Raw genomic sequence first — 12,451 nt, forward strand, 5'->3', positions numbered from 1 at the left:
CAAAAGTCATGAATAGGTGCCACTCAAAAGAGTGATAGCCAGTGATCTTATAAAGTGGTGTTCAACTCATCCATAATCAAGGAAATGCAAGTTAATATTGAAATGTCAAAATTTGCCAAGATAGACCAAGAAAATGTAAAAACTAACAACTCCAGGGGTTAACAAAGTATGACACAGCAAGAACTCTCATCCCTTACTTGTGGGAGTACAAACTAATGTAACTGTTTTAGAAAACAGTTTGATACTTTCTAGCAAAGTTTAAGATATACAAACCTCATTTATCCAGCCACTCTACTGGCGGGTGTCTACCATTCAGAACCTCATGCATACATGTAACAAGATAAAGTTTGGGAATGTTCATAGCAGCATCTTTCATAATAACCAAATAATGAAAACCATTCAAATGTCCACCAACTTAAAATGGATGAATTATGGTTTGTATTCTTATGATATGTAACCTTAAAAGTCAGTGAGCTAAGTCATATACAACAATGTAAATAGAGCTTAACTTTATAATTTTGTGTAAAAGGAGGCCATATTCCAAAAAAAAAAGCATTCAGCATTATTCTATTCATAAAATTCAGAAGCAGGTGAAATGAAAGATATTGTCTAGAGATGTGCTCTTAAGTAGTAAAATTGTAAATAAAATAATGTAAATGTTTCCCTTACAAGGTAACTCATATCAAAATGAAAATTCCATGAAATGAAACATGAAAAGCATTTAACCTATTACTTGGTATACCATCTATGCTCAATAAATTTTAGCTAGAAGTGTTTACCTTTGTCCTAAAACCCAGTCCTTTTCCTAGCAAACGGCATGTAGTTGAGCTGGAGGTGAGGAGGTGGTTAAGATAGCCGATTTATTCCAAGAGGAGTGTCCTAATGATCAGGACAGTGACCTACCACTTAGCCTACTTATTATAGACTCTAAAATGGCATGTATTTCTCCTGAGACATTTCTTTTTGTGTGAAATATACATGTTCTCAATCATAATTATTGATTTCATATCTAGCCTTTTCTTACAGTCAATGAGAAAATATATTCAGCCAAGGCAAGTAAATGTACATTTAAGAGATTGGCCCAAACATTGGAATAAATTTTCTCGAAAGTGACTGGAATCGAGTCAGAAGAGAAAAGATGAGGTCTGTGGTCAAGGGGAACTTGGTGATGACACAGACTGTCTTAACAACACTGTGTATGGATAGGGGTGTGACTCATACACAATTAGAGGTAAAAACATAATCAACCTTGGTTTTCAGCTACAGCTGAATAAGGACATATTGGTGGCATAATTTTGGAAGTGCTCTATGGAGGCAGAAGGGGAAAACAAGAGGGCAAAGGAGCTGGAACAATTAACCACCAATGTCTTCATTCCATGTCCTTGTTGCTGAGCCGTACATGTTGCCTGGAATTATCTCTAGAATACCAACAACATAGGAGTCATAGAATTTTAAGCACATTTTTAAAAGGCAATATATATATGAAGCGGCGGGGGGTGGGAGGTTGGGGGAACCAGGTGGTGGGTATTAGAGAGGGCACAGATTGCATGGAGCACTGGGTGTGGTGCAAAAACAATGAATACTGTTATGCTGAAAATAAATTTTAAAAAATAGTATAACAAATAAATATATATATATATATAGTTTTTTTTTAAAGGCAATATATACGCAATAAGCTATAACCTACGGAGAGCGGTTTATGTGCTGTAAATATTTTTCCAGGACTAGCACATTGGATGCTCATGACACTATAAAATTACAGATGACGTCCTTGAGGCAAAGAAAACTTCAAAGAACTTATCAGAGGTCACACAATTACCAGTTATAGTGTTGGAGCTAGATTTGAATCCAAATGCTCTGACTTAGACTTTTGAGCCACTAACTCTACTGTCCAGCTGTACTGCCTGTGCAGACAGTGGATGTCTTCGTAAAACATGAAAATCATGAGCTCAGTGCCTAGAGAGCAAGAATAATTGATAAAAATCAAGTCACCAGCTATGCCTCATTAATAAAACCCTTCTGTAAACCATATCATGAATTACACAGATGGTTCGGAGGTTTGTGTATTACTTAAGATTGCATTTGGCCGTCATCAGGTGATTTATTTGTCTTGCTTATCAAGAAGGTTAGGGGCAGGGGCGCCTGGGTGGCTCAGTGGGTTGAGGCCTCTGCCTTCGGCTCGGGTCATGATGCCAGGGTCCTGGGATCGAGCCCCGCATCAGGTTCTCTGCTCAGCAGGGAGTCTGCCTCCACCACCCGCTGCCTGCCTTTCTGCCTACTTGTGATCTCTGTCTGTCAAATAAATAAATAAAATCTTTAAAAAAAAAAAAAGAAGGTTAGGGGCAGACCATCCGAGGCTAGGATTATATCTCAGTGATTCCACACGAGACCCGGGCTCCTTCTCCATTCTCGCTCATCCCTGAGTCGCTTGAGGCTTTCTTCCTCAGCAGTGCAAAATGACTTCTATACCTCCGCTCGTGATGTGTGTGCTCCAGGATGGAAGAAATGGGGAAGAGCATGAGGCAAAGCCAGAAGTCTAACGGGCATGGCAACTAAAACTTTCTTAAAAGCCTTCTTAGAAGTTGCACCCCTAGGACTGCTGCTTACATGCCCTTGCCTGCTTCTGCTTCTCAGTCAGTCTTCGAAAGTAAGTAGGGAAACAGGGGGTGCAAAAGGGACATGGTTTGGTCAAGGACTGGTGTGGGTCACAGGATGACTTGCTCTCAGAGCCAAACTTGATAGTTATAGCTCTGCTCCTAGGAGACTTTTTTTTTTTTTTTTTTTGGTGGTTCTAGGATGGAGAACCAAGTACTTCTGCCTGTTATCCAAGGAATGAATACAGATTTGCTACCACCTGCGTGGGCTTGTCTGTGGCAATGTTCCCTATAAAAAGGGACCTGTAGCTATTAGCAGGCAAAACCGTCCTAGAGAAGGGGCTATAGACTTTTACTTGTTCATCATTCATTCCCAGATCTTCTGGTAATGCACTTGGGTTTTCTTTGGTGTCCCAAATCTCAGTCTCTGGATTTGGTTAGGGCTAATATCCAGCCTTGGCCAGTCAGTATACTCCATTTCCTTTGTTGGAATGATTATTAGTTCAGGGATAGCTGGGTTATTCAAACTAGCTCATTAGGACTCAACAGCAGAACTTTTTAAAAAATATTTTATTTATTTATTTGAGAGAGAGAGAGAGAAAGTGAGAGGGAGAAAGCACAGAGAGGTGGGGGAAGGGCAGAGGGAGAATCAGACTCCCTGCTAATCCTGGGACTCCAGGATCATGACCTCAGCTGAGGGCAGATGCTTAGCCAACTGAACCACCCAGGTGTGTCTCAACACAGAACTTTCGTTGAAACAATTGGAATGAATGAAATCTTCCCCTCGGATTGCTATTGAGAAGAATAAAGTGAGCTTGGAGCTGCTGGGAGCAACCACATGGCAGATGCTGCATGAAATTAAAGTCAGAGGGAGGTGTGTGGATGGCTCAGGTCATGATCTCAGGGTCATTGGATGGAGCCCCACGTTGGCTGTGGGCTGAGTGTGGAACCTGCTTAAGTTTCTCTCTCTCCCCCTCTCTGCCCCTCCCTGCCTCGTGCACATATTTCTCTCTCTCTCTTTCTCAAAATAAAATAAAATAGAACAGAGGAAGACAGAACCAAGAGATCAAGAGAAATGCTGAGACTTCATCTTGTTGTTTGAATTCCTGAATCCATCTAACATGAGACCCCATAACCTGGTTTTTCATATGTAAGCCATAAAATCCTTAAAAAAAAATTAAAAAGCTATTGCTAGTTGAATTTAATTTCTATTTTCTGCACTTGAAAGAGCCTGGCCAGATTACCTCATCACTGATTCTTCAAATCCCAGTGGTCCTCTGTCTTCACACACATAATACACAATTACTCGGAGACTCACATGGGTTTGAGCCTCTCTTTTTTGTCAGAGCGAAGGGAGCAGAGGGACCCATGCCATCTGCTTTCGCAACTCTGTATCTGGAAATGAGAAGACAAATAGTACCAATAATCCTATCACAAGTAAACTGGCATCTCTGCAGATGAAGCATTGTTAAGCATGCATGTATTTCCACTCCTTTTCTACCAAGAAAAAAAAATCATCTTGAAAATGCTTGCACTTGTCTTACAAAGTATTTTGGGGACTGGCCTTGCAAAGCGACCCATGAAAATCTGTGAGAGAGTGTGACCAGTAGAAACTCTCAAAGGTGACGAAATCATCATGATGAACGTCTTGAAGAGATTTACTGGAATGCTTGGCCTTCTCTGCTGGCTCCAAGATAAACATTTGTATGAGGAAACAATTGTGAGAAATGCTTCTGTTTGAAAAACATTTGCTTATGGAGCAAACATTTGATGTTGAAATCTATACTTAAACTATTAGGTTGCCGCCAAATAAAATACTTGTCCACCCAAACATATGTTTCAATGGAAAAATGCTTGTCAATGTAGACAGACAAGAAGGAAATGCCCGGAACTCGGTCACACTTAACAATATATTCCAAAAATCAGGCTGTTAATCACTGAATTTTCAAAATGTTCATTTTCCAATCAATGTCCCAGCATCCCTTTCAATTACTACATTATAAAGACGGACTAAGGATATAAACAACGAGGATATAAGGATATAAACACGAGCATGGTTAGCTGTTTTAAAGTTTCATTTAAGAATCTGGCAGTCTTGCCAATGTAAAAAATGATCATTTTTCTTTGAGTCTCAAGAATCTTATCATTGTTCTATAACATCTTTCTTTTTTTTTCTTTTCAGGTGGGGATTAACAATTACTAGTCTGTAAGGATCCTTGGGAAATCTGTCTGCCAATTCTGAAACATTTTCCTGAATGGGTTGTTTTTTTGTTTTTTTGTTTTTTTTTTTCTTGTTTTTTTTTGACAGACAGAGATCACAAGCAGGCAGAGAGGCAGGCAGAGACAGAGAGAGGGGGAAGCAGGCTCCCTGCTGAGCAGAGCCCGATGCGGGTCTCGATCCCAGGATTCTGGGATCATGACCTGAGCCGAAGGCAGAGGCCTTAACCCACTGAGCCAACCTGGTGCCCCTCCTGAATGATTTTTACTTCAGAAGGATCTTTGAAACTTCTCTCAGGCCTAATATATGCATATATATATTTAATTTAAAATATGTTTATATTAAATTAATAATAATATATAAAATATAATATGGATAAAATATACTTATATTAAATTATATATAGGGGTACCTGGGTGGCTCAGTCGGTTAAGCATCTGACAATTGGTTTTGGCTCTGGTCGTGATCTTGGGGTCATGTGATGGAGCCTGGCGACGGGCTTCGTGCTCAGCAGGGGGTCTGCTTGAGATTCTCTCTCTCTCCCTCCGCCTCTCCCTGCTCACGCTCTCTCTCTTTAAAATAAATCTTTCAAAAAATTTATACATATAACAAATAATAAATATATATGTTAAACATAGTTCTTTATTGTTTAAAAAAGCAGGTCAGAGAGTTCTAGCTTGTACCATCCAGAGCCAGGAAGTGGCGTTGCTAAGCTTGCCAAATCTAATCCAGTATATTTCTGCTGTGCTGCTGGCTTTATACTGGAGCTTTCAGACTTAAACTTGAGCCAGCCATCCCGCTGGTATTCCCATGAATGGACTTAGAGTAGTCCCCTGAGCCTCCTGGTTTATCTGTTTTGGGTCTTCTCTCGGATCTCTGCTCAGGCAGTGCCCCTTGTCCCGTAATGCCTTTCCTCGCTTCCTCACCACCTGCCTGAATGTGGGCTATCCTTAGAGCCCATCTCCTTTGTGGAGCTTTGCCTCGTCATCTCCTTGCCTACAGTGACGATGTCTCCTCTCCAGAACTCTTATGTCACTGACTGGCTCCAGATCCTGGGAACTGGGCAGAGAAGGCTGGGAATCCATCAGATTTCCCCAGACCATGGAAGTCGGGGGCACTGTGATTTATCTTCTTCTGCTTTTGCCCCCAGCATTCTGCACAGGGTCTTCATTTGGCTCTAAAGTCAAGTTTTCTGGTTCCAAAAAGGAAACCAAGAGTAGGTTCTATTTGTTTGTTTGTTTCCTGGGAGGCTCTTACACAGAGAACCCACCAAAAATCATACAATGGGGCGCCTGGGTGGCTCAGTCGGGTAAGACTCTGCTTTCGGTTCAGGTCATGATCCCAGAGTCCTGGGATCAAGCCTCACTGCCTCAGGCTCCCAGCTCAGTGGGGAGACTGCTTTCCCCTCCCTCTCTGCCCCTGAACTCATGCTCTCTCTCTCAAACGAATAATTCTTTTAAAAATTAAAAAAAAAAAGAAATCAAAGAATAAAAACGTTTCAGGGTTGTCCTTTGACCCCTGAAGTCAGAGGAGGGTGATAGCCTGACTCCAGCCAACAGAGCATATGATGATGGGGCAGATAGGTTTCTCAGGGCTCCCACAAGTATGTCGAAGAGCCCCTGTGGAGTTGGGGGGCCTATTTCCGCCAGCCGCCCTGGAGCGATGCCCTCAGGGCCCCCTTATTCATGGGGCTCCCTGGAAGCCATGCCGGCTCTCAGACCATTGCCAGGCACTCGGGGGAACCCACCAGGCAGTAGGAACCACCACCCCTCTGAATGCGAATCAACCATAGCATATGTTCCTAATTTCAAACAGATGCCCTGCAGTATGCTTGCCTTATCCTGATCAGAATGTGAGGCCTACAGGCTTCGCCTACTTCAGGCAACACTCTGGTGACCAAAAGCAGACTGTGTTAGAACCAGGTGGCAGTTGCTAGAAGAACGTCAAAGGACATTGTCCCAGAGATGCCCCCCGCCCCCGTAGTCTCTTGCACACAGTAGATGTCCCTTAGCTGTTAGGTAGAGCTGTTAATTTGCAGCTGACTCCTCTTGGTCTCCTCTGTTCTTACAGAATCTGGGGAAAATAGAAGAGTGATTTAGGGGAAATGACGGGGGTGGGGGGAGTAGCTAAGAAAGATTGTGAAGGAGCTACCTGAGTTTCTGAAGGGACACGTTTAATTATTTCTCTTTTCTATGACTTGTCAAGATGAAAAAAGAGCAGCTGGCTTTCGCTCCACGGCTGTTCGTGAAATCTTTACGGGACTGAACTTCCTTGATAGGCTTTAAAGTCATGAAGTCTTTCCAAATCATATTAGCTGATTTCCCTGAGCTTCGGAAGGGATACATTTAAAAGCTTTCCTGGGGGGAATGAACCGGCCCCGGGGATGGGTAATGGACGGGAGAGCCTTTCGCCTCGAGGTCAGCAGGTCAAATCCAAATCCAAAGCAAGCCCCAGGTGGTGGAGAGGTATTGTTTGAGTGACAGCTGTTGGGGGACTGTGTGAAAGGTGCTGGCGGGTTCGGCTGCATTTCAAGTGAAGTGAACAGGTGCTGCGTGCGATGATGTTGGCAGAGGATGAAAGAGGGCGGTCAGAAATAGGCCAAGCTTGGGCTCCTGGCCTCAGAGTGTGGCACTTGCCTTCCCAATCCAGTCGTGACAGGAGGCAGGCAGAGCAGATGCGGGGTCTGAACGGCCAAGGCCTCAGGATGGAGAGCCTCCTGCTGCAGCCTCCGAGGAAAGAGCTTTTCAGCAACTTCCGTTCCCCCCACCCCGGCCCTCACTGGTGGCCTTTCTTTCCCACACACTGCTTTTTGTCACTGAGTGAGGACAAAGCGGGGAAGATGCCAAGGGTCAGTGGGAAAATGGCAGTGATTAGCGTAAGTGGTATGGGTTTCCTTGTTTTTGGTTTCTCAGTACGTGTTGCATTCCACACATCTTAGACTCTCTGAGGTTGGGTATAAAATCATAGAGATGGAGGTCAGAATTTGGTAGCTCCTTCATAAAAACCTGAGGATGGAAAGCTGCATTAGTCCCATCCTTCCGTTTGAACGTTGAAGAAACAGAGTAGTTGGGGGTGGGAAGGCTCTAAGTCCCCAGCAACAGAGCCGACTTCCGCTGATGTCAACATTGCCTTTGCAAGGACATGGAGGAGCTCACAGCATCTTTCCGGAGCTGGGGGGAACCGGTGGGAGCAGAGGGAGCCCAGTGTCCAGAAGCTGACAAGGCAGACTCCTCCCCAGGGCCTTGGGGCTCCTTGAGAGGAGGCCCTTTTATTAAGGGAGCCCCAGGGCCAGGAGGGTGGCATAGCGAATGCCCCATGCCAGGCACAGGACAGTCCTCCTCTTGCTTTGAGTCTGTATTCCAGTTAGAAGAGGAGCCTTTCCTGACCACTGTATTTCAGTTACTAACACCCGCTGGCCCACGGCATGTTCTTTCCCCCTTGCCCTTCCTCAGTTGCTCCCCAGAGCACTTATGAGTATCTGACAGCTCCTTGTTCATTGTTTCTTTTTTTCCTACCGCACCCCCCTCCCCGCCCTGCCCAGGATAGACTTCTTGTGGATCTGGGCTTGGTGGTTTGCTTTGGTTTGCATGCCCCCATAGTGCCTTTCTGAGGGGACACTATCCACCAGGATCCCTCTGTGCCCTTTGACATGGGTGCAAGTTGCAAAGCTCCTTTGGGAACTTCGTAGGAGCTGGCGGGGTTGGGGGGTAAGGGGGTAGGATCATCTCTTTCCAGAGATTCCCCCCTTTTGCCTGCATTCCAGAGTCCTCAGACGCTCTTCCAGATCTTCAAGCTGGAGGAAGGGGGCCTCGTGAATAAGGCAATGTCTACAGAGGCAGGAGGACTGCTGGAGGCCAGAGTCCCTGCGCTGTTTGGATGCCACATTTTCTACCAAGTTTTTGTCAGTAGGCTGGAGGGACCTGTCCACGAATCTGGCTAAATAAAGATTCCTCCTAGCTGGGTCCAGCTCTCCCTTCTTTTCCCTTTTTCTCCTTCTCCCTCCTTTCACCTGCAGCCCAACACCCCCGCCCCCTCCATTTCCCAGGAAAATAAATCTCCGGGAGGAGGTGGGAGAGCGGGTCTCAGAGAACCCTTCTGAATAAATGTCTATATTAATGAATTATTAACTCAGCCATCCATGACCTTAAACCTAGAAGCGGGAGCGCCGAGGGCAGACAGGAGAGCTGCTGAATCCTTTATTGGAGTCCTGTCAAAGGCAGTGGACCATTTGTTCCCCTCCTCCATCAGGAAAAAAAAAATAATTAATATGAAAGGCAAACTTTAAAATTGTATGTCAAACGAAATCAGATAGAGGGTCTCCCTGACCGAATCCTCTTCTTGTTTTCCTGCCCTTTCCTGCCACTCCCGCCTGCTTCCGCCTCCAGCTCCCGTCTTCCCCTCCCAGCTCAGGGTGCAATGGGCTTCCCAAGGATAATTTTCAGGGAAAAAAAATTGCTCGAGAAAATGATGAATTTGGGTAGTTAATTTATCGATCCCGACTCCTCTTCCCACTTGTTTTATTTTAGAGGTCATTAATCAATGAAGAAAAACACCACCGTGTCCCCCCGTTTGCATTTAATACACTCACGCTCCTTATTTATTCCTCTGGAACAAATTCCCAGCAAATATTCGTCCATCGATTTGGGAGCGATGGATTTTTATAAAGGTTTGATCGCTTCCTAAGTGGTGCAAGTGATTTGTTTCCGCGGTCGTCTTCTAAATAATGAAGAGGAGGGTAGCAGATTTGAGGGGCGCCTGTCCTTGCGGCCGGTGGCTCGCTTTCTAAGACCCTGGGAGGAGATGTGCCAGGGAGGCGGCGAGCCCGAGGGGCCCGGGCTCAGCTGGGTAGGTGGGCGGCGGCCTCCGCGGGCACTGAGCTCCCGGGGACCGCGGGCGGGCCGGCCGACGCAGCTCTGCGCCCGCGGGTGGTGGGACCACGCTGACCTCGGCCCCGGCCCAGCCCCTCCGGCCTCATCCTGGTGCCAGCAGCGCCCTGACCCCGAGTCGTGGGCACCCTGGGGAGGCGCTGGGGAATGCTCGGACTTCCGCAGCACTCCGCTCCAAACCTGGTCTTGCGCCCCTGGACTCCCCGGCCTTCTGAGCGCCCGCTCTAACTTTTAACTGCCTCCTTCGCGCATGTTCTCTAAGGCCTTTGCACCCTAAGGCCCCGTCGAACCTGATGAGTCAGGGACACCACATCCTGGCATAGGGACGGACCGAGGCTCCGGTTGCAGTCTCCGCTTCTCCCCTTGACCCCCCACAAGGCAAAGGGAGCCAAATCTCCCTCGAGATACCAGACACCCCTCTGGCGTCAGTCTGGAAGGTGAGGAGAGAGGTTGGACCAGGGTGGGCAGGAGAGTACACGTGGTACCTCATTGGCCCGGTTTCCAGCGCTCAACAATGGTGTGACCTGAGGAAACCTAGTTTCTGAGCCTCAGTGTCCCCAATCTGTAACATGGGGTTAATAGTAACGCTCTCTCCGCGGCGCTGCTAGGCAGAATAAATTTAGTGGAAGCTCCTACCCGCGCCTGGCCAATCCGAGGCTCTCGTGGACCGATCCCCTAATCTTCCTAGAAAGGCAGACCCCTGGCTTCCCAGGGTATGGGCGCCAGGAGGCCTTGGGAGCAGTTCCTGCCACTGGCGTCTGAAAATCTCGAGAATTTCCAGTGTGTTTGGAGGAGTTCTCGGAGAAGGCCAGTCCCGGGTTACCAAACGCTCGTGCGCAGCGGGCTTGGCTCTAAACAAGAAGGCGGCGGGGCCGCTGCCGGCTGCGTCGGCGCTCCCTTCCCCCGCGCTCCCAGTCTCTCCCAGAGATCCAGCGAGGAGCCAGCAGAGTGCGAGAAAGAGAGCTTGCTTGCCCCGTTTCCCGAGGCCCTACAGCTTCTCTTAGGCCGTTTTTCCAGCAAGTGGATTGAAACGGGCCTGGAACTTCCTACTCTTCTCGCGATGGAGTTGTTCAAAGCCCGCGCAGACTGCTCGGTTAGCCTCGGGGCCCACAGCACGTGGGTTTTCCCTCGTGGTGTTGGCCTGAAACTTGGGTACTATCAATCTATCCAAGAATGACTGATGACCTTGTCACAACGACGCCAGTCAAAACATTGTCGGTCCAACTCTGTTCCAACCAGCGTCGAAGCAATCCTGCGTGAGACCCGGACAAAGTCTAAACAGCGCGGTTCCCAGGCTCGGACGACGTGAGTGGTGGGAAGACAAAAAGAAACAAGCAGAAATCAGGAAAGAGTGGCTATCAGTTGTTCAGAGTGGCGGGTGCTAAGTAAGTTGGCTTGTTTGGGGAAAGACAAATGTCATTTCTTCTCTTTGAGTGTGGACACAACTCCAGCGTGGGGAAAGCGCCTGAACCGGTCAATTTCACAACCCCCCCGCCCCCGCCCCCGTCCGTGCCCTACCCCCACGGAGCTCTGCCGGTTCCTGGAGGAGCTGGGGGCCTGTGCCCAATTCGTGGGTGTGAGACCGCGCAGGGAAGGGCAGCCTCGCGGCCCAAGACACCCGGAGCGGTCAGGGTGGAGGTGGGGCTGCTCTCCCAGCCTGCAGCCCGGATAACAAGTTTGGGGCAAGAACCTCCTACAAGACACACTGCCCCCCACCCCCCGCCGCCGCCGGGGGCAGCCCCTAGCAGTCAAGGGCAAACAAGCTTCGCCGGCGTCCGAGAGCAGTTTAACACCGTGTAAGAGAGCTGGGGATACTTGCCTCCGATGCCCACACGGAGAAGAGTCCCCCAGGGACACAACTGGAAAGTGGGTGGGCTTAGCGCTAAGCCCGGTGAGACTCCGCTGCGGCCGCCTCCCGGGCTACGCGGCCAGACTTGAGTCCCGCCGGCACTAGGCGCCCATTAGAGACCCTCGGTCTCACGCCTCCCAGCTCACCAAAGCCTGTCTCCTCGTCTGCAGCCTGAGGCTTTCATACCAGCGCGCAACCCGCCCTGCCCCCGCCTCTCCACGCCAGGATTTCTGTGGGAAGTTGCGTGGCAGGCTAGTAGATTCTGGCACCCAACAGTACTCCTGCAAACACTGAGCGGGGTAAAAGCGCAAACCCGGTAGTGGGACTTGGTCCCCTCGCGGTTTGGGCGCGCCTGCTCCAATGCGGACACCCGAGTGCGTGCGGAGATGCATTCCGGTTTCCGCGTTTCCACTGCTTGCAAGATCAGGGCCGTGAGCTGGCATCTCGGAAAGACTTATCATGGGCAGAAAGAGACAACAAGCGAGAGCGAGACGTCACGCCAAAAACGGGCGGGGGCCGGGGTGGCTGGGTGGGAGGGCCGAGGAGGTAGCTGTGCGGGAGAGGCGCGCCAGCCGCGTGTGGATCCAGCCGTTAGAACTTCCTTCTTACCCTCTCCCCTCCCCTTCGTGATTCTGGCCTGCCTCCCTCCTCCCCCGACTCCCTACCTCTGTCTCTCTCCCTCTTTCTCTCTCTCTTTTTCTCTCTCTCCCGCCCTCCTCTCTCTCACACACACACACACACACACACACACACACACACACACACACGCACACATTTGTATTTTGTGCTGTCGTAAAACCCACGTGTCCAGCCGGGAGGCTGCCAGAGCGTGGAGCTGAGGGACCTGGACGCGGCGGCGGCCGAGCGCAGCAGCCCACCGGGGCTCGGATCCGCGCCCCGGCCG

This window comes from Lontra canadensis, unplaced genomic scaffold (assembly GCF_010015895.1).
Source record: "Lontra canadensis isolate GAN:19392208 unplaced genomic scaffold, GSC_riverotter_1.0 scaffold4, whole genome shotgun sequence".
In the NCBI taxonomy this organism is placed as follows: domain Eukaryota; kingdom Metazoa; phylum Chordata; class Mammalia; order Carnivora; family Mustelidae; genus Lontra; species Lontra canadensis.